Consider the following 25,545-nt stretch of genomic DNA (forward strand, 5'->3'; position numbering starts at 1 on the left):
AGAAAACATGTAAGTTATCCATTAGGATAGGCTTTATCGTAAATCATGGTTTTAACTTGGATATGGAAAATTGAGTGATTAAATAAATGTGCTGTGCATTACTGTCTGAGTACTTTTTGTTAATTAATATTTATACGGTGGATATGAAGAATTGTGTTACCAAAGCGATGAATTCTTCTTTATAAATAGAACTTCTAAAATGATAGATTACAGTCTTTTTCTTCTTCTTTTTTTACAACTTAGATTAGTCACGTTAGATATGAAGATAAGTTGGATATGTTACATTATACGTTAGATATGAAAAATTGAGTTGCCAGATCGATGAATTCTTCTTTGTAAATAGAATTTCTAAAATGATAGGTCAGTTTTCTTTCTCTATTTTGTTTTTCGTTCTTTCTTTTTTACAACTTAGGTTGCTCACGTTATAAAGGCGGGTGGGGGGGGGGAGAGTTGAGAAATGCTGACTTAGACTACAGTCAGTACAGCACGAGTAGTGTCGCCATTTTACGCTTGGGGGGATATTACAGCGGTGGAGCAAATATCAGAATTCTCCTGGTAATTTTGTATAATAATAAATGTGTAAATATATCTGGCTTATTAAGAATGCTTTGGTTACCAGTAGGATAAAACAAAAGTGAGCAAAAAATTATTTTAGACAATTACTGTAGTTTCCTCCCTTTTTTTTTTTTTCTTTTTTGCGATTTAGAATTAATCATGGTGTTCTATTTCCAACCGTATTTTTTTGTTTTGTTTCTTTATCCTTTCTAAATATAAGGCATTTCTTGTCTTATATTTAGAAAGGATAATTCCAGCGAATTTGAACGTTTTAAAACAGCCCAAGGATCGAATCCTAGTCTAACTTAGTCGGCTCCTCCGTAGCCAGGTGGGCAGGAGCAGTAGTGCGTAGCACACGCTTCTTGATTAGACCGGGGTTCGAGCCCGTGACCACTAAATAGGGAATAACCACCGCATATTCCCGGAGCAATATGGCCTTAGTTGTTAATGCTCCTAAAAACCAAACAACAACTAACTTAGCCTAATTATCTACGTTGGGTGACGATAATATTGCCTCCCTTCCCAAGCATTTAGTCTGGTTTTCATTTTTTCATCCCTCAAACGGACAGTAGAATCAACTGTAATTACAATACTCATCGGGTCATGTATAGGCTCTTCGGGGTACTTTATTAAGTGACACGAAAGCAGGCATATTTTGCTGTTAAAATCTTTCTATTTTTGCCTTAATGCTATCAGTTATTGCGCTATTACATCAAATACAGAACAACAAAAACATGACCAAACCTAATTATACCTTCCTGCGCCTCTTAAGTTTCGTCCTCATTAATTTGTCTCCTTGCATCCTTCTTTAATTGTTTCTGAATGCAAAATTGTATTCCACAATTTACCGTCTCGATTTCTTCTTTCTTTCTTTCTCACTTCATTAGAAATGCTGTGGAGACATATGTTTTATATTTATACAAATAGACTGTCTTATTTACATCTTTTTGCGCCATTAAAACTCAAACCAACCAACCTGTCTTATTTACATCGGTGCATCGATTATGTATATGAAAGCGTACTTGCTGTATAAGTAATTTGTAAGCGCTCTTGCTATCCCGGAACTGAGCGTACTTCAGTCTAACCTGTTCGACGAAGAATGTTCTTCATTTGTCCTGCGGCACACTATCGTCCCTGACTTGATTATCATCAGTATATACAAAAGATAACACTCAAAGGAATACAAAACAGTTTTAAAATCATTTTTATCCAAAATCGTTTCTGTCGGTAACGTGTTCATATAAAAAGCCGTCACACGGAGATGAAGATAGAAGTTCACACCGAGATGGAGATCGTGCAAGTATCTACAATTTCCTCTGAAATTTTCCCTTTTTTATATACATTATTTGGTCATCAGAGACACGTCTCATCGTGCCATATTTTACACATGCGCTAACAGACATTTCTACTGGCTAAAACGAACCTCTACTTTCTTTCTTTCTTTCTTTTCCCCAACTTAAAACCATCGTTTCAGAGAGGAAACATCATTAGCCAAGTAAAACCGGTTTCTTCTGCTAAAGATGGTCCAACTAAAAATCACGAGCAAGATATTACAGCATGATACAGGTGAAACACTTCCGGTTTGGGTAGCCTTCTCAGTTCCTTGGGACACAAATGAGCCGAGAAAAGTAATTCCCCTCTCAAGATACACCACTGGATTAATATATAGGGGTTTTCTTTTTTCCTTTGCGAATACCTATTTGATCACAGTGTAAATATTAAGGAAACATTTACGTTGGTAGACTACAAATATGCCTTTAATAATGAAGAGTTCGGGCCATTTCGCAAGTAACCACGAGAATTTCCCATAAAAATTCTTGAAGCGGCATAATAAACCAGAAACAACATCCTACCGCCTCACACCCTTTTGACACCATGTATTCGTTTCATATTCAGTACAAGTTTTCAACTCTCCCACGCAATATGTGAGAGGGCGCTACCAATTAAGCATAGCAACCCAGCCGAGAAGCAAGTCACGTTGTTACATGAAAGGATTCTTACGAGTTGCAAAGAACAGAATACAGTGAAAACCTATTTCAGCTCTTAGCTAATTGCCAACTCCAGTGATAACCTAAATGATAACGGATAATCGTCAATCCACTATTTTTCAGCCTTTTCTGCTCCATCTTCTAGATTGGCTACAGTTGATAATGATGATGCTTTGAATGTAATAAAATTCGTTAATCTTGTATCATTGGATAGAAATTCCTTGTAAACTTATGTATTTGCTAAATCCTGCATCTTTGATCGCTGGACTACCGGTACTTCTTCAGAAAATGAAGAAGTTACCGGTAGTCTGAAAATGTCCAATATGTATCTGTAACAGAATAGATCTTGAACGTAGCAACTAACAGAAGTGGAAGTCCAAAGTTAATCAGTTTATTTTGATTTCTCATAGCGACGTACGCAGAGATGAGATTAGGTGATAAATCCCGCAAAAATTTGGGCATAAATTTTATAGATGTAGTACGAGAGAAATACGGCCAGAGAGAGAGAGAGAGGTAGTACTGATTCCTTTTCTCTGCTTCTTGATGAAAATTTCGAGTTTGTAACGTGCTTGTCGAATCCTGGAAATGCCGAAAGACATTTTAAAAAATCCTTTTTGAATTACTGTACTTGTATTTGAGTTATTTCAGGAAGTGCGTTTCAGAACAGCTTTTGTTTTGTTTTTTTTTTTACGTTTTTCACGCTTAGCAAGATGACAAAAATGAGGGGGATGGATAAAACGCTTCGTTACGCCTAATTGTTATCAGGCAGAACGATTATAGTTGGAACATTAAGTCTCGTAAATATTCTTCGTAATGTGGTGTAGGATCCAGTTAGTGTTATGATATACGTCTATTTAGCCGGTGTTTTCGTAATGTAAGCAAGCAAGTTGGTCAAGGTTGCAAGCACTACACCATATACCCACATTGCTCATCTCACGTGGAGCTTCGTCAACCCCTTCTCAAAACTGATGTGGTATTGTCCGCGGTCAGTCACACACACAGACATACGGTTTTGTCAGCTGACCTTTCATGTGTGTCGCTTTCATAATAAAACACAAACGATGCACTTAAAACCGGTTTTGGACAGCGTGGGGTTGTTGGTGTCGTTACGTGAAAACTGTCATCTGACGTTACCAACATCACACACAGCAATATTAGGCGTAGTGTCCCATCCAGCGATACGAACTGGGCGCAAAACGAAGTGATACATCATCAGAATAATTTTATCGTGCCCTCAAAGAGATCATTCAACTATCTTAATCTCTCATTAATGAATAGGAAGAGTTGCATTAGGCATATGCAACCAATGCGGTTGCATTGAGCGTTGCAAAACCACATGTATAAGCTGCATTTTATTTTTCAAGACGTCGTGTTATAGCAAAGAAAAAAAAAAGTTCAGAATTTCCCATTCATCAGTTGGTAAGCGAGCAAAATCAAGTGAGATGAGGCGACCTCATCATGAGTCAGCCAAGAATAGCTGCGCGGGGGTTCATGGAAAATCATGAAGGCATTGCACATTTACAATTACAAAAAAATAGATAAAAAAATAACTTGATTTTGATATGCCATACGTTTTCGTCAAAAAATATTTTCAACAACGAAAGTAACGCATCACATTCATGATTACTAGGATTATGTGTAGATGCTCTTACAAACGTGCATTGCATTGTTTATGTAATTAATCCATTGGTTATTGGATAAATATAGATATGGGGCTGATAAACACTCCTAATTAATGGAAATCATTGGTGACCAAGCTTAAAGCAGCCTACAAGGCTTCGAAAAGCTTATACGTCAATTTTATTTAATAAAATTTAACCTTCAGATCGAGTCATTTCAAAATCATGATTAATTGTTTCTTTTTAAATGATGTTTAACGTGCATATTGATAATTAATTCAAATAAAAAGGGGCTATGAAGCCCTTTATTTATCAAAAGCATATTGATAAATAAAGTAACGTGAAAATACCATCGTTAACCCATTGTAAAATGGCAGGGAAAATACTGTAAATTTAGAATAATAATAAAATAAAAACTGGAGTTGCATTTCTGCGAATATTTTTATATAGAATTCTCATTAAGGACCGTTTAGGATAAACCATGTCTTCCTAAAAGTAAAACGATGCATAAATAAAGGGATTTTATGGGAATTTTTTGGTATTTTCCTAAGGCAAGCCACAGCTAGCAATGTATTTCTGTATGAATAAAAATTAGAAGTAATAAGCCAATTTCTTGAAAAATTCCAATGGGTATTAAAATTATTAGATATTGGATAGTACTGCTCGTGAGTTTTTTTTTTTTTTTTGTCTTTTTTTTCATCCCATTGCCTATTAACGTACTGAATTTTCATGAATTCTATTAAACATGCTCAAAGTAAAATATACAGTTGGGTGATTACGAAGAAAATAAGGTACAAGAAGTTCCCTAATCCCTTTTTTTTTACAGTGTGTACCTTTAGAAAACGAAAGAAAGGGGCCTTTTTCAGGCGTTAACAGATAATAGTCAATGCGCTGCTTTATTTTAAAACAGTATGCCATATTGGTAAAATAAATCAAACTTCCTTCTTCCACCTTTTACTTTTCCTGTTGGAGAACAAAGGAGAAAGGTTAAAAGTTGCGGACAAATACCAATTTGCATTTAGTTACGATGACATTAATGCCTCGGACAGCTTTCACATAAGGAAACCGTTCCACTCTGTGTTTGCCTCTTGGAAAGACGTGATGGTAGTTGCTGTGGTTGATGCCGAAAACCCGGAAAATGAGCATGCAGGCCTAAATAGCATACATGTACTTGATTACAATAAAGTACTGTATTATATTTTGGCCAGCGTGCTTATTTATTATTCTTTCACATTAAAACAACACCTGATATGCAACTAACACCCTCTGGAGGTCTCTTTTGCGGACATTTTAAGATCCTATTAAATAAAAGGCTACTTTGCCTATTTTGTCAACGCCGTTGTCTATCTATCTTGACATCTCCTATGATCCTCAATAACAGCACCCTGTTGGGGTATTCACGAGCTCCCCTCTGGGCTACAACTGATCCCGCCCATGCTTATGTAGCGACCTTATCCACATGGGGATGAAGCAGGCACGAGAACCGGTTCGATGAATCGTCTCGCTGTAGGACCAAAGATCACAGAGAACTGCACCGTCAGCAGTGGGAAAGATGGCGCTCCAGATAACAAAACTATTAAGAGGCAACTCAGAGAGTGGTTTGCACGGGAGACGTGGGAATCAGGAAAATAAATATGGCACAGTCTCAGGGATGGAGCAAACTTCCGCAACAGAAGAGCCCGAGTGAGGGAGGATCCCGAAACACAAAAAGATAGTGTGTAGCTTTTAAAAGTACTATCTCGAGGGATTTCCCTTCTCTTCGTGGGAGAATACTGAATTAAATATAGATAAAACATTTAATCTTCGAAAGTTTAGTGCAGTACCGGGTTGCCGCAGTATTACACCAATCCTTTGAAAACCAGAATGATGTAATTGCACGTTTTCTTTGTTTCTAAGCTGTTGCCTGCGTTCCCTTCCGTGGTAACGTGACTATATGCGTGCAGCTAAAACCAAGAAACAGCTGCAGTGTTCTAAGCACTCTTCTCATGTACACTGCGATGTTCGCGGAATCTGCATCTGTATCGACATAGCCGTATACAGAGAGAGAGAGAGAGAGAGGTATGCTACGCCTAAAATTACTTAATGGTTATCTCGCGTTCGTTTAAAAAGAGCTGAAAAAAAAAAGGGGGGGGGGGGGGCGAACAAATGCATTTAGACAATGCACAATACAAAGGAACAACAATTTGTGAAACTCGAGGTCACCTCATTGTGGATGACTAATTACTTCGCTATACCACTTGGACACATGCAAAAATAAACAATTACTCATACAATGGACTGCACCTGACAGCCTTGCCAAATTATATAGAACACCCCGTTTACAGAAGCATATCTTTTAACGTCATCTGTGAGAAGGGCTTTTGACCGATCCAGTGGTCCTATTCTCTTAGGTTAAATTCATTCTAATTTCCACACTTTATTACAGTCTACAATAGTTCTTGTGGTTAGCACAGTGGCTGTGATCGCCGTTCTTCACGCTGTGTAGAAAGAACAGCGATCTTTTTAAACGTTGATCAGGTTGGTTGGACAGAGATTCTTCTCATAATCAGCTTGATTACATTGAGATAATCCATTCCATGCGACCATTGGCGGGCCTGTCATCCGGCAAACAGGCAAACTGTAGACTTGCGGCCTCAGTTCTTATTCTAAACAGGCGAACCCGAACCGGATAATAATTCTCTCGATTCCTCGCAAAGAAGAAATCGCTGTCACAGTACTGATGCATTTTAAAAACGCAAATAGAAAGTTAATGAGCGAGGTAAACACAAGTAATCATAATTCTTCTTTATTATAAAACCAAACAGCGCCATTCGGTATTCACGATGTCTGTTTAAATGTTGAACTGTGTTCACTGGCTCGTTTGCAAAGTTTTCGGGATGAAAACCCAGACTGTCCCAGAATACCTCATGGTTGGGAAATCATGGGAAAAGCCTTTTAAGGAATTCCTCTGTCATGTATTCTGATATTTGTTTAAATCAACTAATCAAATATTTACCTTGTGAGATTTTTCTTTCACTAAGTTTTAAGCATTTGCATTCTCTTAAAAAACTAAACTGGTGTGACTACTGTGATAATAAGCAGGCAGTTATCAGATGCAACTATCTCACTATTTGATTTTCTAAAAAAAAAAAAAAAAAAAAAAAAAAAATGAATGACTACTTTTTTGTGTAAAACCATTATTAATATACAGAATTCCACGGACGTCAGTATAGAGGCGATCGCATAAGTCAATCGACCTCCTCCTTTAAAAATTATTATTCATAAACTGCGTTCTCTCAAGATTACAATATTACCTATATTAAGTTTATCGACCTCCTTTTCCTTGTAGCCATAGTCACTCAGACATCCATTTAGAATTTTGTAACCTTTTGCATAATTTTTACACATTTTTTTTCTTAAATTTTTGGTATATCGAGTATGTAATTACTGCGTTATTCTACCTGCTTATCGGGTCAAGGCCTTTAATAAAACGAAAACAGCCGACTGACTACTGTCATCAGCATTTTCTTTTAAAAATTTCAAAACTCATTCCAAGAGAGGGGGGAAAAAATAATTCCATCACAAATTCAAATTGTTTGCTCCATTCAAAAACATCTAAAGCGAATTACAATTCCCCCCCCCCCCTTATTTTACGTGTTACCTGGCAATGATTACACTGAACAACAATTATTTCCCCCCCCCCCCCCCCCAATAGAAATATGGTGGATTTAGTGGATTTTTCAATGTTGATTTGAAAGTGCAACCGGTTTATTCCTAGCACCATCAGTTCTCAAGATATTCCATATTTTAGTTTTCTTTATTAACAATAACAGGCGGCCCCTAGCCAGAAACTGGCAAATCCCCTATATATATATATATATATATATATATATATATACACATACATACATATTATATTATATACAATGATATACAGAGTCGGAGTGATGTCCACACAGCAAATCACATCACGCAGCTAATCAGAAGTATAAATTGTCGTACAAAGAACCACAAAACAGTAGTCTTTGTCTGTCCAAGGAAGGACGAAAACCACACCCACTAGACGTAGTACTATACCAGTGGGTGCTACTAATCCCGTACCCGCAGCTGCACAAACTGGGGTACCAGCTGAGTGAAAAAAAAAAAAAAAAAAGTTTTCAAGTACAGTACTTAGATCCTCCCATCCTTTTTGTGTGTCAGTTGCAGTTGAACGTGTTTATAAAATGTAACAGTGCGATTAATTCGCCAGATAGCTTTTGTTATGTGTGTGTGTGGTGATTATACAATTAAATCTCACACAGTCTCTAACGCCCCTCTTAAAAAAGCAGGTGTACTTTTATTTTAATTTCGAATTTGGTGAATAGGACAAGGACTGAACTCCTCATGTTCTGCACTAATTGCGTCGTATATGTCAGGAACTGAAAGCTTGGAAATCCTTCAAGATGGTTTGTGAATTTTTTTTGAGCCACGACAGCACAGAACAAGAATCTTAATTGAGAATTTATTACACGCCTACCAAAATCTCGGTTGCAATGTCTCTAAAAATAAGCTTCCTCCATTCCCATTTAGACCTCTTCCCAGATACTCTTTGGACAAGTGAGTGGTGAATAGGTGAACCTTTCATCAATATATTGCTAACATGGAGAAACGTTACTAAAAAAAAGGCGGAAGTCTTTTTTGGTAAGATGGAAGCTGGCAGACTATTGCTGCTGGATTGAGAGGATTGATCTGAGAGATTTCTGATTATTACAAAAATAATAAAATAACGAGGAAAAATAATTGATTATATTTTTACGCCATTTTTTGTAATACTATACTTGTTAAAATATCAATAAACTTAACGTTCATTCCTCTCTAAATCTGCGGGTGCTAGACAATATCTGACTTAAAATTTGAATTCAACTCATCAAAATTTATGATATACCACATTTCGGGAGAGAAAAAAAATCAAAAGCTTAGTATGTATATGTTTTCCAGTTTTATCAGTCATTCCCAGGGCTAGTTGTACTGTAGACAAGAGGCGATCATCAAATGTGATGAGGAATAACCAGGAACAGTTTGCATTGGATAATCCGTTTTCAATGATGAGTGCTAAAAATTGAAGAGCAAGAGAAATTAAAGAACACCATTAAAGAAAAGGAGAGAGAGAGAGAGAGAAAAAAAAAGGATGGCAATAAAAATGATGATGTGTTCTCACTCCCCCACACATACACTACCTTTCGAAGATGGTGAAAGAGAGACAGACAGACAGACAGTCAAACAGAGAGAGCCATATTTATAGAGAAAGCGCATTAGTTACCAGCAACAAACAAAATGACTACTCTCGATGTTGATATTGTTGCCCCGGACAACAAGGAGTTTGTCCAGCTGTGCTACTTTGCAGGGCATTCACCTGAAATCTATAGCCGAGTGGCCACTCACACCGTAGTTTGCAATAACTAGATACGAGCTTCGTCTTTTGCTGGAAAACGGACGTCAAAACAAGTCAATGCCGCAAACATATTTCCCACAGTAGCAGGACTGAAAATATTATGTACTTCTACAATACGACAAAAGAAATCGAATTTTGAAAGCTGCACTCGATCCATCCCTGTTCGGTGGCACCTGAACAAAACGAAGTAAACGCGACAGGCCCCGCGGTGGCTAACGGGCAATCTCACCTGCCAGTACCGTCTGATCCTAAGCTGGCTGTCTTGGAGACTTCCGGCGCTGACCTATCGTGGGAAACATGGCGGGGACATACTTGAAAGAACCCAGAGATACCAGATAGCTGTGTTCTGGCTGAATGGTCTCTCTCTCTCTCTCGTTCTATTTACCGATAACCACCAGGGAAAGAAAGAAAAGGTAGGCTCCCCCCGATAATCCAATTTAGTGCGAACCGCTTTTCGGTAGGTGACTCGATGGGAAAAATGAACATCAATTAAACGAAATCATTCGAGTAGAAAGAAGTCGATGTGAAAACAGAACATTCTAATTATCTCACTCAATTTTACACACTCCAAACTGCAAAAAAAAAAAGTCAAACACATCAAAAAATTTATCAATCGGTAGCTTGTGGATTGAGCATGGTAAGAGTGCCCACGTTTTGCAGCTACATTTCAGAAATATAAAACTCCCCACAGAGGCTAATTATAGTTACATTCTCCTGCTTGCAATAGGTGAAGGTTATGCCTCCAAGTACAATACATTTCTGCTTCACTGGACACCCTCACAAAGAACGGAAGGCTGCCTTCTTCCGGCCTACAGTCCACTGTTAGAAACCCAAAGGCAATTATTACGGGTATTTTTATGGCTACCTTCCTTAGCAGACGAATAATTTAGCACCTTAACCGAGTCTGCTCAGAAAGCAGTATTGTGGATATTTGAGAATATTATGGAACTTAAACCTAAGAGAATATCTTAAACTAGTTGAATGAGGTTTGCGACCATTATCTCCCACATATCACGCCATTATGAAGTAATTTAATATCTCCCCCCCCCCCGTTCTCCTTGTACCTCACTAATTCAGATTCACCACAGCTCTAAAACCCGTTATTTGAAATTAGGATGAACACCTTCTCATCCCAACACAATAAAGCACACTCGCCCAGAATGTACAGCCAGGCCCTGGCACAATTTCATCCCCCTCCCGCTTCCCATTCTCAACCACCGTACTGGCTGTGCATTGATTTCGTGACAGAAAGGGCAAAAGATGCTGTTCTACCTGTTTCTCTATCGTCTGCTTGTGATCTTTAAGAACAAAGCGAATTAACTGGGACACACTTGGGTGTTGCTTTTTCTGCACACCGTTATTGCCAAAACACTCCTCAATGTCTGAATTGGGCAGATAATAACTTACAGTAATCCCCTACAACTGCATACGTCACGCGCATTGTCTGAAACTTCCGGTAAGGTGTGGGAAAATTACTATGGAAACACAATGGAAGAAAGGGAGCGAGTAGTTCACATCGGTCAGGAGAAAAGAAGATTGTATAATGGTTGGTGTGCAATCTCGGACGAGGCCAAGTGATTTGAGAGAAATTAGGGTTGGAAGAGGTCAAAGAACCAGTTGTGTAACCCTACGGAGACGTTTGGAAGGATGGTTGTAAGCAAGGCTGGTGTTTTTTAACAACCATCTCCCTTCAGCACTGTTGGAAGAGCGTAGGATGGATAAACAATGCTAGTGCAACTGACAACAGGTGTTTTGGGAGGATTTATGTAGAATAACCTGTGAGGGTTAACAATTTGATGCATAAATTCTGGAACAATACCTTACGATACAATAAGTCTACGATGTTGATCCTAATACCCCGTGTTACTCCTATTGTTTATTGGAACGATGGTAATTGCAGCTTAAAAAATTGCGGGGCCACCATGATAGTATACTTGAATACGTTACGAAAATATGATTTAACCATATGTGATGAAGTTCTAAATCTACTGCACTTGGAAAATAGAAGAATACGTTTTGACTGCAATTTTTATTCGTCATCAACGTTCGCTTAGTTTACAGAAATATTTAGTCGAATTTCTGTCCAAGTATAATCACCGTCTACAAGCAGTGATGCATTCAAATAGATCAGGTCACACACCGCTTGAACTTAATTGCGTGTACCTTTAAATTCAACGTAATAACTCACCATTAGGCAGACTTCAAAAATACCTTTTTCTTACTAACAAGACCAATCCGATACTTATCACTGATAATTGTTTCCTACGTCGTTTCTGGATGATCTATCCTGGAACCAGACAGCATTCATTAAGGACCCCTAATTGCATCGATTTTTATTGCTTTGAAATCATGGTTGCAATTTATAACCGGCACTGACCTCTTTGTCGCCCACATCCGCTTTAATACTCACAATATATCTTCTCCCTAACGATCTATCTATTTAACTGGTTGAGGGTCATTTAGCGTTGGATTCCAGTCTGTGGATATCATCCGGGATTACGGTATCAAAGGCTAATAACAATGGCGAGATATAAACCACGTTTAGGGGGAGTTGTTTCTCCTCTGTGATAACAATGCTTGTTTGTTCATGCTAGTTATCATCTGAACTTCTTTCAAGTGCTGCACAAGAAAGAATATTGGGTTTCTTGGACACCTTATGGCCAAGTGATGTGGAACACCCCCGAACAACAAGTATGCCAGAATGACTTTATTCAAGTGTGTCCGCCATAAATCATGATCCATTAACATTCTATTTATGAAGTACTATCTTCGTTCTTTCCTTTGTACGCTGTGCCTCCTCTAATTCTCTACTCACGAATTCTACAAAAGAATTAAAAGTCAGAGCATCACCCATCGTCATAGACCATTCGGAGATCATAAATCACAGGAAATATTTGTAGCCCAAAGCTACAACGTTTAAGCAGACACGAAAGTCGGATTAAAGATCAATACCCGTAGAAGGATTATTATTATTTATTTTATTTTTTTAAGTGTTTCCTCCTAGAATTAAGCACTGCCCTCAACTATTGGAACCGATCGTTGAGAGGGTCATGCGAAAATACTGACAGTATAGAACAAAAATTCAAGAACAGTGTCAGTTTTTATTTTGTATTTACTAAAGATATTTGTTTAAAAACTTGGAGGGTACGTTTTAAATTTTAATTTTGTTAATAGGACGGCTATACATACAGTAATCTATTATTTAACCTATCATGAACAAGCTAAAAAATAATTTGATATTAAATGTATGCTAATATAATCTATGTAATTATTTACGATATTTTTCTTACCCTCATTAAATAAATCAACTGTTATGTCTGTATATCTAAATCGCGATTTAGATCGTGGTATCATTTATTACCATTGAACATGCATATGAACCCCCTTCCCCATGCGCCGGTACTCCACCGACTCGTATTAATTCTATGAGTTATTTCCCAAAATGTCCTTTTGTGAAATAGCCATTCGACCCCTAAATCAAGGGGGTCTATAATTGTGCCATTAGGATGAAAGAACGTATCTCAAAGAAGAAAAAGTGGTGAATGGGCCAATGAAAATAACGTAAATGGCAAAATATAGAAGACTGGTTTAACCAGCTTTTACTATTCTCTTAAGGTGGCCTCTTAGATTTCGATTCTTTTATCAAAACCGAAGCTTTCTTCGATGCTGCTTCGGTCATTCTGTATACCGGCTTAGACGTTTGGCGCCACTCTTCAAATTCAGGACACTTTAGCTCCAGTCAACAAGTTTAAATCGATTTTTAGTGACGCCAAAACCCCGCATAAAACAATGAATTATAGAACCTACCTGAGAAAAGTCCGTGCAGATATCCACACATACACACACTGCTATCCACTGACACAGCACGCGCTATCCCATCACAAACGAGTCTCTGACAGCACCGTGATCGGCGTCAGTTGGAGAGCGCGCCAGGACGCTACACCTGCTTGTGACGTAGCAGGATGTGCAATGAGAATACTAAGAGGGCTGGTTTTTTTTTCCCCATCTCTCTCTCTCTCTTAATTCCGCTGTCCAGGTGTGGTCTACAGAAGCGCCATCTATACAGAAAAACGTGTCTTGTGCACAGATGAATGTAATCAATGGAGATAGTAAATATTTACTGTATCCATAGCAACAGCTTCATGATGCTCCAAAAAAATGTGTCCAGCTACGTTTCGCATCCTTTTTGATTCGGTGAAAATATTTTTCTATCCCCCCTCACAGAAGTGAGGGGGGATAGAAAAAAAGGGGCAAAGGGCAAAGTGAGCGACAAAGTTAAATATTATTATCGGCCGCATTACTTATTATTGAATAAAATATACGTCATAAAATTAGTGAAACATTCAATCAGTCATATTGGAAAAAAAGATATATCCGAGCCTGAAATCCCCATTTGTTTGTGATGTAGTTTGAACAGCTTTGCGTGACGTCACAAAACACCTGCTACTTAAGCAAAAAAAAAACAACCCTCAAATTGTTATAACATCAGCAATACAGAACTCTCTACTAGCTGTTGAATCTTATTGATACACCAAATATATACGTGTACTTATTCTTGTTAATTTGATTTATACGTTTCATTATAATATTTAGGATGACAGAATAGTAAAATAAATATTCTGTTTATACTCCGGGTCGACCAAACGGTCACAGGAGTTCACAAGATAGAGAGAATACAAGAAACAGCACCGTATTTAGCAGTCACGGACTTGAACCCCAGTTACTCAAGGCATGTGTACTTATGCACCCGCTCGCATGACCACTTGGCTACGACGAGGAAACGACTGGAAAAAGATAACAGAAACTCTTTATTAAAAACAATAACATTAACTTTTGTCTAATGCAATAGTTCTAGTGTATTTCAATTAGAAATAAGCTAATGCACATGCCTTACATTTAAGGCGCTTTTCCATTTTTTCCCCTTAAATTAATTGAATTTTGTTTTTCTTTATTTTTCTGTGATTAATAGAAATGAAAAGTAAATCTAGTTACTTCTTAATTATTAAGATTATAATTTTATAGAACATTTAATAAAACTCTATAGTTCTAAGTTCTCTAAAGTTAACCACTCAGTTTAATTACAACTCTATATCCATGTATTTTATTAAAGCCTCTCTCTCTCTCTTCCCCCCTCCACGAAACTTACATAACAACAGAGGCATGTAAGAAATGTTCGAATTGCATTTGTTAGATGGGATATATATCTCTGTGAATGAAATCGAATAAAAAGACTCCACCTGATATACCTAATTGCCATAAATATCTTCCTAAAGGGTAAAATGCGCAATTAATGGAAATATGAGAAATCATGCAAATGGCAATCATGACAACCAAACATACATTTTATTGCAAGTTAACGTAATAGCGTATTATGTACTGTAAATCAGCAAAATAAGTCCTCAATATTTTGTTGTTCCTCCTCGAGCTGCAACTACAGTAACTTGCAACGATCTGGCATAGAGTAATCAACTTCTGGATTATACGGTTGCCCAATTTCGTGGTACCACACATTTACAATGCTCTCCTGCAGCTGAATCTTACTTGTTGAGCAATTTTAGACGACATTATGTACCAGCAATTTAGACGACATTATGTACCAGCAATTTTCAATAACGTTCAAATCTGAACTGTTGCCGAGCCTGTTGGACTGGCCCGGCAATAGAGAATGATGTGTGTTTTAAGCCTTGTGAGACAAGAAGACAAAACTCATCATTAAATCTAAATATCATAAAACTTACCAATATTTCTGTGGCAAGGTGCTGAGTCCTGTTGAAAAATGCAATTTTGGACGTCTGTGTGGTGATCCCTATAAGGGGTTTCAGGCACTCGTCCAAGATAGCAGTGTAGGTTTCTGCATTCACCGTTCCGTTAATAAACCTAATTCACCCCATCCCTTTGCTGCTTGGTATCCATCCCCAGACCTCTGACCGGCGGGGAACTTTACAGTTGGTGTTATGCAGTCAGGATGATATTCCTCCGATTTTCGTCTTCTGACACATCCGAGCAATATAGGTTGAATTTCGTTTCGTCAACCACCTTTACTTTTTAATCCGTAATTACTTTGCCAATAGAACCATAACAGTCAAGGCTAAACATAGCCAAGTATCAAGATCAGTATTTAGAGGGTGCCCACAGGGCTCTATATTGGGTCCTTTTACATGGAACAGGGTACTGCAGCAGTGGCTCTTTCGATAACGTCAAAATAATAGCGTATGCAGACGATCTCACCATCTTGGCAAATGGTAACTCTAGGGTCGATCTTGAAACTGCCGCAAATTTTGTTCTCCGGGATCTCTACGATTGGACTGTTACCAATAAGCTTAAAATCAACTTGTTAAAAACAAAGATTATGATTCTTGGATCAAAGTTGGATATCTCTCGTCTTCCGTTGGTCAAGATCAACAATATTCGTCTCCCCATAGTTAAAGAGAACAAGGTTCTAGGAGTGGTAATTGATTCCAGTGTCAATTTTATTCCTCACTTGACAAACTTATCATCTAAAATACGTAGATTTACTGGCGCAATTGTTAGGATGTCCCGTGTTGAATGGGGTCTCTCGAGAAAAACTTCAAGGATCTATTATAATGCAGTTTTCCTCCCTCTGGTCACGTATGCTGCCGGTGCGTGGTTTCACAGGGCAGAGAACCATCTTACGATGTATAGTTAAGGCAAGCAGGACAGTCTCGACGCAAGCTCTGCAAGTACTAGCCGGAACATTACCTTTAGACTTGCAAGTTACTTATAGAAGATTTTTATACAGACTGAAAAAGCAGATTGAGACCGAATTTCTTGGAATAACCGTCAACCTTCAATATGATACTAAAAGAGAAAGGAGACTGTGGAATGAGCTGGTTAATATCTGGCAGTCTCGATGGGATACAGCTCCCGTTGGTGCAACAACAAGAAAATTTATACCACAAGTTTCATTTCTCCTTGATAAACTTGTTCGATTGTGGTTCTGCATGGACATATTCACGTCCTACCTGTTGACAGGACATGGATCGATGAACCAGAGTTCTTTTAGGTTCAGTTTATCACAAAAATTCAGAACTTTGTTCGTGTGGATCACCAGAGAGTTGGGATTACATCTTGTATAATTGCTCCCTGTATGACGATCTCAGACTTCCTCTTCATACCCTTACTAATTTTCAACCAGGACAGGAGTCGTTTCTGCTTCAAAGCTCGGAGTCATATCTGATTCTTCAGGCTTTCGCTCAAGGCGTATTTCTTCGAAGGCGTTCAGTGTCGACAGATATCAACAGGATGCAGCACAATGGTCCTGCTGATGCATAGCTGGTTAGATCTCCTTTAATAATTAATAAACTGAAATCCTCAAGAAGCGAGGATTTCAAATATTTCCTCGGCCCGCAGGCAAAATTAAGCGCTTTTCTTTCTCGTTTTTTGTAGCAGCATCACTACTTTCTTTTTTAATGTATTTATTTATTATTATAATTTTTTAAAGACGTACCACTACTTTTATTTGTTATTTGACAAATGTTACTTTTTTTTAAAGATGATGCAGTTTTTTTGTCCGTCACTGTATAATAAACAGCCCGCCGATATATATTTTTGAATTAATGGAATTTCTGTCGTAAATTTAGAAAATACTTTGCACATTACTATGACAAATATCAATCCATATATTGATTCACTGATAAAAGTAAACAGTATAAAATTTTTCATTAAATATTATAAAAATAAAATATTGTAATTTTTGTTACTGGAATTGATTTGAATTTTGTTATTATAATTGTATTTTTGTAATTTTATTTTGACTTTGTATTATGTTTTTCTTATTAATAAAATTAATTATATGTACGTGTATGTATAACTATTACAATAAATAACATAAACTGTTTGTGACAATTTTTTCGTTATACACCATTTTAATAACCCTAAAAGTCGTGGAAAGCTAAAAATATAACTATTGGCAATGGTATTAACGCCACATATCAATAGCGCCATCTTAAAAATCAAAAACAATAAATCATGTCAATTCGTTTGACTAGGATGTTCCTAGATAAATCTAGGAACATCCTAGTCACACGTGTTCCTAGATAAATCTAGGAGCAGCACATGTCACTCAGCATACTGAAACAAAATTCATTTACTCAGCAATCTACTTCTTGTTTCGATAAGAGACTTAGATTTATTTTATGGATCTTAGTAAAAGTAGTTCATTCTTACATTTTTTAAACCAATAGTTATAGAGCCAGAACAACTGCTCCCAAAATATTGTATGTAAAATTGCTACCTGCAGAGTGCTGAATGGTGGTTGTTTCTTTGTTTCTGAAGATCATAATTACCACGAGAGAAATGCATTATTATTTGCTAGAAGAATGATGAATTTTTGATCACATGTTCATACACTCCAAAAGATTCTTATAATAATTCAAATATGGTTTTTTTTTGCTGTTTTATTCAAAAACTTTGGAACTTATTAAAGGCAAAAAAAATCTTTATTGACATTATTTCCAGTGCTGGTATTCAATGGATAAGTTATTTCGTGCACAAAAATACAGTACTTACATTTCGTGTTTTTCTTTATAACATAAAATAAATATTTTATTAATTATTATACTCCGTGTTACGAATAGAATCTTAAAAGAATAATCCCGTATTTTTGTAGTATCACGTGGATCCCAACCCGCGACATGCGCAATTCTGTATCATAGACTTAGCACTTCTGTTTCGGCAGGGTTCCCAAAGTGTGGTACGCGTACCCTCGGGGGTACGCGAAAGGTCTTCATGGGGTATGTGGCAATTTTCGGCTATGTACCACTGACACGCATAGAATAATTATTAAGAAAAAAAAAAATACTGTAGTAAGAAATTATTTTAAACGTATATATTTCGTATGAATTCTCCTACTCAAATTGATTAAGTGCTGCGTTTGGGTAGTTTGCAAAATCGCGCGCTCGACCACTGGTGAATCTTCGTTCAGCCTCGTATCCGAACGCACTTTAGGAGCCTGAAATAATGATGAGCGTACGACAGCGACTGATAAAAGAGTGATTATATGATCATTAGCAGATGTTTAGTATCTGGCCAAATTAAATTGACAAGGGTGTGCCATCTGACATCTCTAAAGAACCAGCTAAGAAAAGGGTAAAAAAACATCGTAAATACGATATGAATTACTTGAAATGTGGATTTTCATGGACCGGAAATGAAGAGGAACCTATTCCAGTATGTGTCATTTGTTGTGAAACTTTAACAAATGAAAGCATGAAACCATCTAACTTAATTCGCCATTTTGAATCGAAACAATGAATACAAGGACAAACCTGTAGAATTTTTTCAAAATAAACGGAGCGAAATCCATGGTTGGATCTAAAAAAGGGCTTATTTCGAGGATTCAAGCTATTGCATCACATGCAAAGTTGACACAGAGAGGCTTTAGCTACGCACATGATGCCTGCAGACCTAAAAAAGGTTCTGGAAGAAGCTGTAAAAATCATAAATTATATTAAAAGCTCGCTTTTTAAATTCCAGACTTTTCTCGCAGCTATGCGAAGAAATGGGTTGTAATCATAAACAACTTCTTTTCCATATCGAGGTTCATTCGATTTCTCGTGGAAAAGTTCTAACTCGTTTATTTGAACGTCGGAATGAACTACAGGTTTTTCTTAAGTTTTGAATTAAAAAAATGTTTACACGATTGGAAATGGCTCAGTCAATTAGCATACCTGGCAGATATATTTACTGTTTTAAATAATCTTAATTTCTATATTTCACGTTCAAGATAAAGTGAACGGGACATTGCCAAAAATGAAGTTGTGGCAAACGCGAGTTGGTAATGGAGAATTGGACGCATTCCCATCTCTTCATGAATTACACACAAGTTCGAATAAACATATTGATGAAAATGTGAAGATTATTATAATGCAGCATTTACAAAGTTTATAGATGAATCTATAAAAGTATTTCCCTGAATTTGACATTAATATTGAACAGATAAGATACCCTTTCAACATCAACCAGTCTATGCCAAAGGGTCTGTCCCAAAGAGAAGAAGAACAACTTTTGGAACTAGCTTCTGATGGATTCTTAAAAAAACAAATATAACGAGAATACATTATTATCATTTTGGTTACAAATACAAAATGAATTTCCTGCATTATCAGATAAAGCTCTAAAGTTCATTTTTCCATTTATAAGTTCATATCTGTGCAAAGTTGGATTTTCGGCCCTTGTAGACATTAAGATGAAGAAGAGGAACCGCATCTGAGATTGAAATTAATAACCACAGAGCCAAATTTTGCTGAAATATTATCCCACCACAAGCAATTTCACTACTCACATTGATGATAAATTATTTTAATTAAGTAAAAATTTATAGTACTGTATGTTTACTTTATTAATTTTGTTCTATCAAATATAAATTATAAACAATTTTTATTTATGTACACTTAAATTCAAATAAAAATATTTATAGACATTTACAATGAAATACAATTTTATTTTTTGACACCTAAAATTATCAAATGATTGCATTTTAACATCAGAAAACATGTATATCTTAGTATTATTATTGTTTCTTGCTCTTAGTGTTAGTAAGGTGAAATGATGCATGCATGGAAGCAGACTTCTGCATCAGCCAGGAAAATCCCAGTGGTACCTTTTCCACAAGGTAACCATCCAATTCTGCTCTGAGCTTAGCCAGACAGCTCTCAGCCACGTTGCTCCTTGGCTTTTGTCTCACCTACGAGAAAGAACAGACTTCTTAATTCATTTCACTCGGCCAAACTTCCACAGATTCGGGTGCGAAATTTATTAACTTCGCACCCGAACGCCGCGATGACAGCATAACTCAGAGTAAAAGATGATGGGTTCCATCTAGTAGTGTTGTGACTCAGTGTTTGTTGGTAGGTAGTCTTTCTGTAGGCCTTATTGGAGCATAGTTTTTCACAGTTAACCTGAAACTGGTTCAGGGTTTCTATGGGAACATCCTGTTTAAACATTTCAAGGAGATTAGAGTGGAGCGAAGTGGCCTAATTTCATATTGTATGATTGATTGTCTCGGACTTCGTGGGTGCATGAGGATGCCTGTTAGTACTGGCGCACCATATCTACTTGTCAATGGCTTGACCAGAATATGAATATTTGTCCAAATGACAATAAACATCAGAGGTGTCCACGCCATATTTGCATACAAAAAACCTCTGAAGATAGTAAAGAGGAATTGAAAAAAAATTCTTTAGCCACCTAAATATCCAATATTCTATGTTTAAGAAAGTTTTACGTTTCAGGAGCTGAGGACCAAATGACCGAAGCGTATAGAACAACCAAGAAAAATACACCTAACAATGTATTCCTTCACCAGCTGAGCATTTTGAACCTTGAGCACCAGATGGCGGCTCGTGTTTTCTTCCTGGTGGTAGTGAAATGCCCAGTGAAGGATAGCTTGTTGTCCCAGGTAATTCCCAGATCCTAGTGATGATCGACTTTTTGGATGGGTTAGCCATTTAAGAGTATGGTGATGTTGTGTATTTTATGCTTTCTAGAGAAGGGCATCTGGTTAATTTCGAACCCAATCGAGGCAAGAAGTTGGCCAGATTAGTTAACTGCTGTGTGACTTGAAGAGCAACGTTATGCTCACCATAATTGCTGGGTGAGAAGAATATTTTCAGGTCTTCCGCATAGGCCAGAATGTTATTGCAGGTTTTGAGGAAAGGATCAAGGGCTGCTACGAATAGTGTCGCAGAGAGCACCCCTCCTTGGGGAACTCCTCTATTTAGTGTGTAATTTACGCTAAAATCTTCTTGCTTTACTATTATCCTCTCGTCTGCGCAGTAGCACAGTGGTATCGTCACCGTCCTCCCCACACCGGGTAGAAAAGGCTCGGGTTCGAATCCCGTCGATGACGCGAGGAACTTTAATGGGCTTTTTCACTCCGTGGCTGTTAATCGGTCTCAGGTATGGATAGCAAGTCCCCCCCCCCAGAAAGAGGGGATTTTTCGTCCAGCAAAACAGGAAAATCGACCAGAGAACACACGAAATTTATAGACAAAATATATATATATATTGGTATATGTAATCAAATACGGGTGACCCTAATATAATAATTTGGTTTTATGTAATATAATAATTATGATCATCTCTATCTATCTGTAAGTAATTCTCGCAGTAGTGTGAGTAAGTTTCCTGTAATGCAACAGTGAGATTCCAGAAAGTGTAGGGGGGGGGGGTTGGATTGTTTATGCTGTCATAAGCGGCTTTGATGTTCAGGAATAGGATATCCATCTGGCTTTTACTGTTCAGGGTGGTTTGGATCCTGAAACTTGACTCTCTAAGAGGTTAGTAATACTACACCTGTTTTCGATGACTGGGTGAAGATAGGATGGACGAAGGCCAAAATATTGATTATTTATTTGTTTGATTACGGATTTCTCAAAATGTTTTAAAGGGTTGCATCCCATGGAAATAAGTCAGTAATGTTTCCAAGTTTTAGGTATTGGTTTTGTGTGGTACGTTTTTGAGGCTTTAGGGAGAGTGGCTGTTTCAATGATTCTGTAGAAAGTATGCGATAGGAAGTCAACCAGATAAGGTCTACATATCTTAATGAAAAGAGGGAATTTGTCTGGGCCCTCGTGCTGTCTGCGCGGGTAGCACAGTGGTATCGTTACCGTCCTCCCCACACCGGGTGGAAAAGGCCTGGGTTCGAATCCCGTCGATGACGCGAGGAACTTTAATGGGCTTTTTTCACTCCGTGGCTGAGTTAGTTGGTCTCAGGCGTAGATGGCAAGGTTTTTCTCCCCAGTAACTGGGGTTTTTTCGTCCAGCAAAACAGGCAAATCAACCATAGAACATACGCAATTTACAGACACAAATACGGGTTAATGTATTTAATTACGGGCAACACTAAAATAATAATTTGATTTGAGCCCGTCGTGCTGCCCAGGTATTCGCTGGTGGCGAAGTGGCCTAGAGTTTCTGCATCAACACAGAACAAAGGTGGAGATAGGCTACTGCCTTGGAGCCACTATGACGCGCGCGCGCGCACACACACACACACACACACACGCACGCACGCACGCACACACACACGCACGCACGCACACACACACACACACACACACACACACACACACGAATATATGTAAACTGTGTGCATTAATAAATGGGAAAAAAAATGGGCCTGTGGTGCACTTGTTTGGTAGGCTCCTGATGACCGCTGCTATTTCTCTGCTAGAGATGGATAGCTTCTTTGGGGGGGGGGGGGGGCTATTGGCTATTGGTTTAAGAGGTTGGCTTCTGAGCAAGGTGGCATATTACCACAATCTCTAAAGGTGTGATCTGCCCATTCTTTGAAAGCCTCCCAAGTCATGTGGAAGCGTTTTTTCGAGTTAGAGATTCTCTTTGCTTGTGCAAGTTTCTCATAGCTTATTTTATAATGGGATTGTCGTCTTATCCTGTTGAATATGGCTCTTTTCATTTTGTAAAAAAAAGTATAGGATTCTGGATTTCCTGTTTTTAGCCATTCTCGATAGGCTTTTTGCGTGTCATAGAAATATGATTTCATTTTCCTGAAGAACTAGGGCCTGGTCCATTCACAAATTCTTATTTTTCTTGCTGCCCCTAATCGAGCGATGGTCCAAAGGTGATCTGCGATGCAGTATATTGCTTGAGATGGAGGTAGTTTGTAGATTACATTCCAGTTTATTTTTTAGCTTCTAAAAAATTATTTATTCCTCTATGAACTTGGTGGAGAAGACGAGTTTTGTGATTGTTGCGTTTTTGTTTTTATCCCGGTTAATATTCCTAGGCGAGGGCTAAATTCAGTGGTAAGAGGACAGTGATCCGAGTTAAACCTTCCAGAATTCTGCAGAAGGGTAGCTTTACTTATATTTAGGAAGATAAGATCCAGCTTTTGATCCTGTCTTGTTGAACTGGTCTGCAGAGGGAAAATACCGAGTGATGAAAGGATATCGAATTCTGTTTTTGCTTCTGCATAACGTAGGGCATATTAAAGTTCCCTGTGATGATAGTGGGGAGGTTTTGTTTTAAGTGCAGGATCAACCTTTTTTTTTTCTGGGAAAAAAAAAGACCATAAAAGTTTTTCCCGTAAAAAGTGGGATTCTTCGTCCAGCAAAGCAGGCAAATCGACCAGAGAACACACTCAGTTCATAGATACAATACACAGGGGTAGTTGAAAGTGACCTTCTGGTGACCCTAATATATTAGTTAAGTTTTCTGAGAAGATGGATATAGCTGTTCACTCCTCCACGGACTTCTAGAAAGATAAGTATTGCAATGCAGAAGAAACAGTTGTTGCATAGTGGTTTCAAAGGTTGACTGTTTCAGCATACATGGGTGAACACGCAGCTCTCTCTCTCTCTCTCTCTCTCTCTCTCTCTCTCTCTCTCTCTCTCTCTCTCTCTCTCTCTCTCTCTCATTAAAGTATCACAATTTTTTTCTATAAAAATTTCTTTGCGTGCGCACACTTACGGAAAATGACGTATATTCCTCGGGAGGAAGTGAGTGAGCGAGCGAGAGAGAGACAGATTTAGGGTATCACAAAAACTAGCCCAGTCACTTACCCTCAGTCATTGACGGAAATGTCAATAAATTTATTTAAAGAAGTTAGCGCATTTGTACTGTGTGCCGTGATCGTCTAGTGGTTAGGACATTGCGTTGTGGCCGCAATAACCCAGGTTCGAATCCTGGTCACGGCAGATACTTTTTTTCTGTTTATTTAATTTCCTGTTATTTTAATTCTCTAATAATAATCGCATCATATTCTACATAATTTTCGTTTATATTCAATTAATAACTGTATTTTTATTTATTCGTACGTGAACTCTCAGACGTAAATAATAAAAGATACACACGCTGAGTTGATCAAAAATAATCGCCAGTCATTTAATTCTGACAACGCACATTGCAATTGATGCTAATTATGGCCGTATGCCCAAATCTCCTTTTTCGATTAGTGGTATTCAGTAGATTCATTAAGAGTCCCACTTTATGACTATTTAATTTAATATCCATAATCTTAATGTTGTCAGTCAGATAATGAACCTGGCCTATTTATACAGTCAAAGCTCTTTATAGCGACCCTTTTTTTAATGTCCTAACATGTTATAACGCCCTCTGTAGTTGGTCCCGGCCAATTCCCATTAACCTAATGCTATTTCACATTCAGTATAGCGACCTCTATATTAACAGGATTTCTCTATAATGACCATAAATTTTCACCTCTTAATGTGAATTTTTACTTTTTTATTAAAATATTCGCATTTAAAAATGATAGAATGCTTCAAATATATTGAAGCAGTTGCAACCTGACCGTAAGAAATCATTTGTTAAGATTTCCCGCACCTCTTTTTTCGCAGTGTGATAATGAAATGAACATCGGAAGATTTCAGTTAATTTGTTAGTACGAGTGTACACTGAGTGGACAGAAATCATGGGATACCTACCCAGTAACGGGTAGGCCTACATTTCGCCCGGATAAGGGCATTCACACGGCGAAGCATTCCACAGGTATTTCCATCCATGCTTGCTGCACCTCTGTCCACAATTCCGTCGCATTCCTGGGTGGAGGATCCAAAGCTCGAACGGATCTTTCCACAGCATCCCAAAGATGCCCCACAGGGTTCATTTCCGGTGAACGGGGAGGCCATTCCATCGTGGTAAAATCTGCGGAATGCTCTTCGGACCATGTTCTAGTCACCACGGCTCTGTGGGGAAGCGCATTGTCCTGCTGGAAGAGTCCATTGTCCAGTGGGTGCACGATGACCATGAAGGGATGCAGATGGTCTTCAAGGATGGACACGTAACCTGGACCATTCAGAGATGCGTCTAGACGTACCAGAGGTCCCAACGTGTGAAAGTTGAACACGCCTCAGACCATTACCGACCGTCCACCTGTCTGAACAGTTGTTGACATGACAGATGTATAGCTTCGTCCGGTTTCCGCCAGATACGCACCCTCCCCTCCGCTGTAAATAACTGGGAACGGGATTCA

General features: G+C 38.0%; 1 protein-coding gene and 1 non-coding gene across 3 annotated transcripts in view; one reads left to right on the forward strand and one right to left on the reverse strand.

The window, feature by feature from the left end:
* Positions 1–13,485, reverse strand: part of Cad88C (cadherin 88C) — a 156,019-nt gene extending 142,534 nt beyond the window's left edge. For both annotated transcript variants that reach the window (XM_090378192.1, XM_090378191.1), the window contains exon 1: positions 13,380–13,485. The gene's annotated coding sequence lies outside the window, so the exon portion shown is untranslated. The remainder of the gene's footprint in view (positions 1–13,379) is intronic.
* Positions 13,486–24,178: 10,693 nt separating this feature from the next.
* TRNAH-GUG (transfer RNA histidin (anticodon GUG)) lies at positions 24,179–24,250 on the forward strand. The gene has a single exon. It is a non-coding gene; the product is annotated as a tRNA-His (tRNA).
* The last annotated feature ends 1,295 nt before the right edge of the window (positions 24,251–25,545 follow it).

This window comes from Mastigoproctus giganteus, chromosome 7, assembly GCF_048544385.1.
Source record: "Mastigoproctus giganteus isolate SK-2022 chromosome 7, ASM4854438v1, whole genome shotgun sequence".
In the NCBI taxonomy this organism is placed as follows: Eukaryota; Metazoa; Arthropoda; class Arachnida; order Uropygi; family Thelyphonidae; genus Mastigoproctus; species Mastigoproctus giganteus.